Source organism: Rhopalosiphum maidis, chromosome 1 (genome assembly GCF_003676215.2).
Source record: "Rhopalosiphum maidis isolate BTI-1 chromosome 1, ASM367621v3, whole genome shotgun sequence".
Classification (NCBI taxonomy): Eukaryota; Metazoa; Arthropoda; class Insecta; order Hemiptera; family Aphididae; genus Rhopalosiphum; species Rhopalosiphum maidis.
Window position 1 is genome coordinate 88269551 of NC_040877.1, and position 9192 is coordinate 88278742.

The window sequence follows — 9192 nt, forward strand, 5'->3', positions numbered from 1 at the left end:
ATTATACAAGTATAATGTTATAGACCTATAAATATCTTATAATTATTTTTAACATACATATTGTATGAATATAACTGGGTGCTCAGTGACAAATTAATTATTTGTGTGATACTTACAAGTTAAAAAGTTTCTATATCTTACACGGTATAATTTGAGAATATGAAAAACTTTAATATAGTACAAAAATGGTAGGTAATACCTTCGTAGTCGTAAAATAATTTTGATTTTAGTGTAAAGTTGTTTCAACAAAAAAGTATCTATATTCTATACATATTTTTTTCAGATGAAAAACTTTATGAGAATCAATTTACTGCAAATAATTTTTCATAAATAAGAAAATATAATATATGAAATACATTTATATATTGAGGTAAATCAAACGAAATCAAAAAGGAAATTACACAATCACACGAAAGTTATAAAATATTTATTAGGGTACTTATAGCGAAAATAAAATTTTTTATGTTTTTGTAATACCAATAACTTTCAAAATATGCGTTATCACAAATTGAGCACTTCAGTATTATTTTTAAATCATTACAGTCCGTTAGTTTAGAAAAAAACATTTAATGTTGTGAATAAACACTAGATAATAATAAATAACTTTATAAAAGTTTGAACAACCAACTTTGGAGTAGTGATATTTGATAACTGTTAAAATTAAAGAAGTTTTTAATTGTTTATGAATTATATATTATTTTTTTATGAAGCACGCATGACTGGAGAGATTGTTTCAAATTGTATTTTTTTTAACAGAAGAAAACACTGTATTTATACCCTATAAGTAATACAATATGGAATTCAATCTTATCCGTTCATAGGGTGATACTTATTTTATGTGATGTTATCGAAAAGTCATTACGTGAAAAATTCCATTTTCCCATTTTCCCCTTATTGTCATCACCCTATATTTTCATCAGATATTTCTATAGAAAAACAACGAGGAAACAAATAATCAGTGTATAAAACAATCTCAGATATTGAATAATTAATATAATTCGTTTACATAACTTTATAATAAAAATAAAAATAATAATAATACCTATTATAGTTTATTATATACGTATATAAACAACAACGTTATGAAAAAATACATCTCGGCTGTAATAATATAAAGAATTTTTTTCGATTACATCTTTTATTTCTTTGTAGTTATATAGTTATAGTTATTACGATTAAATTAACAATCATTATTAGGATTGACATGTTGCAATAAATTACAACAGTCCTATTAGTTTATAGCAAATAATCATTTTCGTTTTAGAGCATAGATATCTATGGTAATCGAATTTTTGCCACAAACACACATTGCGTTTAAAATTACAAATTTAAACCAAGTTCAACAATAGCTACTAAAATATCCAAGAGAATTGTGAAAGTGAATCTAAAAATTGATCAAACGCCTCTTCAGAGGTACCCAATTATAATCTATTCTAAGCAAAATATGAGTATGCAATTTTTTTGTTATAGGTATTTAATTTCAAAATAAATATTGTCAATGGATAATAATGTATCGTTTAGAAAACGTGCAAGACATTAAAAACAACCGTCTTACAATCTATCCCGGTATTGATATATTATACTACTCGGGGTAATATACGTTATATCGTTGTATTTGATCGATGTAAGCTTTTAACCGACCCAATAAAACGATTTTAATGCCCAGTAAATTATCGCATATAATATATCCGATGGCCGCGTGTTTAGATTTTATCGCAAGTGATAATTATTTTTGTTCGACCGTCCGTGTACGTGGAAAAAAAAGGATTACTACAATTAAACCGACCGGAACGAGTGGCAACCGTACACACTGTACACGCATTATAGTATAGTCGTCGTTCGCGAGGACGCAAACGGTGGACGGAGATACATTATCATAATAATAAATGCGTATAACGAGAGTCGCGCGCGTCAATCGGCGGCGCGCACCCTCCGAACGCGCGTTCGTTATCGGAAAAAAAAAAATCAAAAGGGGGCGAGAGTCGTATATTCATAATATTATAATATACAGTGCACGGCGGGCCGGAGAAAAACAAACTAACAAACTCGCGATAACAATTGCAGCGAACGTATTAGATCATTTAGTGACTCGTGCAGCCGCCCGATACTCGAACACATGCAATATACATATATTACCGTACAGCCTCGGGCCCATACGGAAGTGTGTGATCGTTTCCGATATATATATGAATAGTGCTTATAGGACTTGCGGCGCTTATAACGCGCGCACTTCGGTCCTCGTAGTGACGCGGATACGGCCGACGGCAGTGTGACTACGACGACGTGCCAATAATATAATATATCCCGTACGGGGTTGGCGGTGAGTCACGCGACGACAGTCGAGAGTGCGCCCGGAGGCGATTTTTTTTGGCGCTGGTGGGGAGAGGAGGGGAAAACGCTGCGGTGGCTTATACTCCTCTCTGTGTTTGTTTTTCGATATAATGTTATGCGGAAAAGCCAAAAAATAAAAACTCGTCTCGATGACGTTTGACGCGGCGATTGCCGCGACGGGCGCGGGGCAGGGTACGTATAATCGCGATGGCAATATTCATTGTCGTTGTTTGAATTTCCGTAGGGCTATATATGGGAAATCGTCGGTCGTCGTCGTCTGATCAACGACCGCGATCCCTGTCGATTGGCTTATGTCGCAGAATCCTTAGCACGCTCCCCCGTATAACGTCAACTCGATTTTTTCGTCTTTGATCGCAGAAAACCGTCTCCGCGGGCGCACAATAATTATCGTTCATAATTTGTATACGTGCGGTGCATATATTTCGTCCTATATACAATGCGATCGCCTATAATAATATATGATATTAATAACAATAACAGTAACTATCCGTTGTCACGTCTTCCATTCCAATTATCGCCTCACTATATTAATATAACGCCTTGTGTGCATCGATATATTATTATTATTATGTAATAACGATACATCACTATTATACATTCTAAAGCCGTACATCAGCGAACGACGCATAATCTATACGTGCGTGTAAGTGAAAATATGCAAATCGTCGGAAAACTCATAACAGCGCACCAATAAAGGTGTAGTGCCGTAGTAGTCTTTGCGGACGGCTACTACAATAGAAGTCCACGATAATAATATATTATACAACTGCGCGCACAGATGAGGCTCCTGTGATAATAAAATACGTATAACGACGTTAGCGCTGGAAATGTTACGTCTTACAGTAATTTTAATTAAAACACGTTTATTTTGGGAACTTTCAACGTGAGGCGAATGTCACCAACTCTAAACTTGAAACTACTGACAAATGCCTACTATGTGAGTATATCTCTCACCGGTTAACACGGTTAACACGGTTAACTTGTAACCTAAGGGGTACAGTATAATGTTAGTTTAAAATGTTCAACTGTAAATCACCGTGGAACAGATAACAGAACATCTGCGAGGAAAAATTGTTTTCATAGTAATATGATGTGAGCATAGAGTTGTTAACCCTTTCATCGACTATAACCGAATATCAATTAAATATTTGGTATAAGATAAAAAAAATATTAGACAACAGTATTTTAGTAGGATAGAAAGTTATAGTTCGTACACTGTACCTGTATAATTAAAAGAAACCGTAGAGAATCGTATTTATTTATTTTTTATAAATATACATAAAAAATATTAAAAATATTAATATAATAATTTTGTAATATTAAAAATAGTGTTTCCTATATAAAAGTATATATTTATAAATCAATTATATACGTATGACGTTTATAAAGGATTTTTGAATTCTAAAAATTTCCAATTCACTGCATGATGTGCCTTATGCTAACCTTCACCCATCATTCTTACCTTAATCTTACCTGATTCCGTTTAACTTCTACAGACTAGTCGTTTGCATGTATTGTTATACTCGTTACTCGTATATTATTGTGCTTTGGACCTACTCAGAATTTAATAAAATAAAATAAAGTACTATGATGTTATTCTATTCTCTATATCTATACAAATATCCAGTTCAATTTTTATGAATTCATACTTTTCAATTGTTCTCTTTGATGTATTTAGGTTTTTTCATTTTTATTTGCAATAGTTTGAACTTACGATATTGAACTGAATGTATAAAAGCAATAATTATTATTTCAAACGACCATATTGTACACAATTTTCACTTAGATAAACATCATGCAATATTGAAATGCATTCTCGTTTATTTATAGCTAATCTGTATCTAATACTTACAATTGTCTTAATCAAATTTATAATTATAAATTTCAATACTAATCTACTGTATTGTTTTAAACCAGCCAAAACGTATGATACGTCCTTTCTTTTAATTGTTCGAGTGTAGCTTTTCGTTTCATTCTATTTAAATTTTCGAGTTTAAGTAAATAGGTTAGACAATTATGTCATTATGTCATTATGTTCATTTTTGTTTCTCTACCTTTGTAAGTTGAACACATTAAGCCACGGTGTATTTCAAGCAAATATTTTTTTTTACGAAGAGCGTATTAACAGGTAATGTAATAAAACATGAAAATATATTGTTATATCAATGCTCATAAAATACTTGATTTTTAAAAATGTTTCCATACATTTTAGCGGTGGTCTCTTACCCCCGTAATCCTCATAAATACACTGATGACCGTACCTACTTAATTATATGTTATTTTTTTATTCCTGTCATATTGAAAAACTGTATATAGTTTTCATTTCTTTCCACTACATAAAATACGCATTTAATGTAATTTATGTAAAACATTGCCCTAGAAAAATGTACTCGGTAATTTAAAAACTGCGCATGATATAGATTTTTAATATCCTATACTTATTTTTTAAGGGCGTATGATAATTGTTTATAATATTTTATAAAATGTACATTTCAAAGCTAATTTAAAATTTCCTTATAATAGAGTACGCCTTAAAATATATAACCTATGAATGACTTAGACATTTTTATTTAATGCTATTACTTAGGTACTTAGTTTTAATGTTTATTTTAAGTAATATAAAGTTTGTTTATAAACCTTAAAAATAATTATTTTGTTTTTAAATCTTACATGTATACGGCAATAATGCAATATGATTATACGAAAGAAATTAACAATGTTAATTATAGGTAATTTAATATTTTTAACTATAAATTATAATAATTAAAAATAAAAAAAAAAATCTTTAATTGAATTCAGTCTTTCGCAAATCTAAAGAAATAGTGTGTATCGATATCGTTAAAAATTAATTTCGCGTTTATGAACTATTAATCATAAAGTGATTACACTTTTATAATATTAATAATAATTGAAAATTAATGACATTATAAATCCCGACAAAAAAATTAACTGCAAAATATATTTTGATTATAATATTATGTTAAAGTATACCTATCTACTTAATGCCACTTATATTAAACACGCGATAAAAGTATGTTAAACACATATTGATTGCATCGATAATGCGCCGCACATAGTTATTGCGATTTGATGATATTTACAGTTGAGCAGAAAGTTTAAGGAAAATAAAACGAACCACAAGGGAAACAAAACGCCGGCGTGCAGTAGTGTGCCCGACGCGTCATTCGCATCACGTAATATTATAACAAACATAATTTCATATTGTATCTGCCTAGTAGGTGCCTGCACAGTGTACATTCGGAAAGCGTCGAGATTTGTGTAATGGAAACGTAAGAGCGTGAATTCATCAAAATCGCATTTGGCGTAGAAAAACACGACTTCACAAGGGCCGTCGAGGTAAACATTTTGAAAAAAATCAAAAATAAAAAAAACCGCCGTAGGTGCCTAACCGCGCGGAGAGCTGTGAACATTAAACGCGAATATTGGCGGGCGCGAGCGGCGGCGTTCGGTTTACACTACACACAATAATAACAACAATAATAATACGATAGGCCGCGGAACGGCAATAATCACTCTGAAGACATTAGAAACACGCCGCCGAATCGCAGCGGCTAAATGCGTACAATAATGGAACTATCTAACCGTTAAGTCCATAAGTCATCACTAGTCTCCGGCGTGTACGAAATATGATGTGCGCGAGTTGAACGACAACGCAAACCGCAATCCGATTACCGACGGACGGCCCGTCAATACAACACTGCGGTATAATAGTGCGGCGGTTACCGGGACGTACGAAAATATAATATAATATGTGCACAGACGGTTTGTGCTTATAATATATTTACCGGTTTATTCGTTTGTTTTTGTACTCGACGCCGCGGTGGCGTGTTCTACAGATGAAATTCTCGCGATGACGAAAAAATAAATAACAATCCGATTCGGCCGTATAATAATAAATAATAATTACGAACAACAACAACGATAATAATTGATAAAACGTCGACTGTATACAGCGAGCGTTTAAACGTGGTTCTGCAAAACCAATACATGCGTAATATGATATTGTGATACCTGGTAAATCAATATGCGGACAGTCGAATATTCGAATAAAAATAATCTGACGATAAAAAAAAAAAAAAAAAAAAACGATAGGTCCTTTGAAATTATTGTTGTCATTTTAATATTATTCGACAAATATTATTCTATTGTAGATTGGCTAAAGCAAATTCGTTTGACAAACATCATCATCGTCATCATCATCGTGTTATAGGTACGATGTGATACGTTGACACAGCGCGTAAGGAAATATTATTAAATTTTCTATGTACATTTAATAAACGTACCCGGAAATCAGCGTAAAAAAAATTAAATAGAAATGAACCCTGTAGATAAACACGTCCTTTTTCGTATAAATCCATTTCGGGACAGGTATGTGCGGTACATGAGCATAAAAAATAGCCCTTTAATTTACGTCATTTCACTTCCTGTATTCTAACTATTTCATTGTGAGATACAGTTTTATGACATTACCTACATTATTACAAATACAGTGATATAAGTTTTTGACATAAATTATTTACAACAAATACATTGTTATACTTTATTTAATTTGCCAACCATCCAGTTTTCAGTCTCTTATCTTTTCTATTTATGACACATACATTTTCAGACCATTTTTTAGGATTCACCGTTGAATCTCGATCGAAAATTGAAAACGTTTATACGTTATAATACGTAACTAATCGATGAATGGTTTTTCAATAGGTACTTAATTTTTTCCTTTAAATAAATAATATTTATCCGGATGAAATATTGAAACGTGCTGTTTTTAAACAATATCACATTCGAGAAAAAAGCATTTTATTATTTTTAACTCCATTGCTGTTTTTTTCAGCGACTGAGCGTGACATTACAATGTCACGGGTTTTAGACATTCAAACGCTAGAGAATACACTTGCAAAAACAATTAATTCTTAGTGGTTGTTTGAGACAAAACAAATTTATTTTACATTTATATATATATATATATATATTAATTATTTTTTTTTTTTTGGCATTGACCGCACGTTTGCTCATCAATTTTGGATGAACATTTACACGAATTATTTCCAGAAGGTTTATTTTCTTTCAACAACAAAGCTATTAAACATGCGTCTTAAAATATATTTAAAAAAAACCTACTCCTTGGTCACCCTCGGGTAAAGATGTATACAAATATACTTTTATCCACAGCAAATAGTTAAATTTTAATTAAGTTGCAGTATGTCCATACAAATTAATTCAAATCAAACGAACCCGATTGTTTGACAAATAGTTTTATTTAAGTACCGAACATTTTTTTAATCTGAAGATGCCACCTTTAAAACAATTCAATCTTTTCCTGACTCTAATATCCTGTGACCGAGAATTCCTAATTTATCATGGTTAAAGTTGGGCTACTGGAATGAAGCCAACAGTTTATACTTACGGGTGTACACGGTATCATAATGGAAAAGTTGGGAAAAATGATTACCGCGTTTGTTCTTGAACACAAATTGTATTTCTACATTTAATTTGAAATTATTACCATTGGTTTGAATCAAGAATAAACTTAATATTCCCAGTTTTTGTTTTGTTTCATTGTACCACCCTTCGAACGCGAGGAAAAGTACTTGGTGATTTTCACTAACGAATCAGATACAAACATTTCCATTGCACCCCCCTGGAGATCAGTATGTAATATAAACTGTCTCCCTTTTAAATTTGATTTTGTGGAATTAAATAAAAAAAAAAAAACAACGGATGTGGTTATTTAATCACGGTCTTTGCTTGTCTTTATGAGAAATCCTGATTGATATAGGCCGTCAATCCGAGTGAATGACTCGTTTAATTTTAGCAGAGTCATGTAAGTGAGTTTTTCGAACCCTTTGAACTAGCAGGAGGGAAATAATTGAATAATACAAGGTTGTAAAACCACTAAAACCACATAGTTTCCGAAAAATGCAATATTAAAAAAAAAAAAAGACGTGTATAAATAAATCATGGTTGTGTCTACTTAATTATAATCCAATTTAATAAGTTGGTACCAAATGTAAATACCTACATTTTTCTTATCGCGCGTTATACGAAGTTTTAAGTCCACTATAGTTCAGTTGGTTATTGGTAACTATTTGAAAATATATACTAGTTAGACCAATTTAATGGATAATTCATTGAGTGAAAAAATTAAATTAACTATATATTAATTTTATTTATAATACAAATAATTTAAAATTTAATAATTTATTATTCATCCATGAACTTGAACTGTAAGATACAACATTTAAGATGATCATGGTGTGTTAGATCTTAAATTAAAATATATTATGTTAATTATAATAAATAATTAAATATACTCTTTAGAAAAATTATTATTAAGAAAATATTTTAGAAACTATTTTAGATAAATATCTTTTGTTGATTTAATTTGTCCACTATATAATATAATATATGTACACAATTTATCATATACATTTATTTCTAAAATTGTGAGACGTAACGAATAATAACAAGTATACCACTACATTATCAAATATGTTATGTCAGCATTCACCACTGACAAGATTTTGAAAATATTTAGTGCACAAGAAAGGATAAGCTGAGTCATTTAAATATGAAAAACTTGTTGATCCATTTAAACCATTATCCACAATCTTTGATGCAAAATAAATGTCACCACGAAGTGTTCACGTTTTGTGTTTATCATATATTTTTATTTTTTAGAACTTGTTCAATGACTTTCAATAACATTGTAGCTCACTTCTTTTTTTCGAGACGAACAATGGTATTATTATGTATAATGTAGATAGTACATAATATTTTTTGGTAGTACTGCAGCAAGAAACGGTTTTCTCATGTATT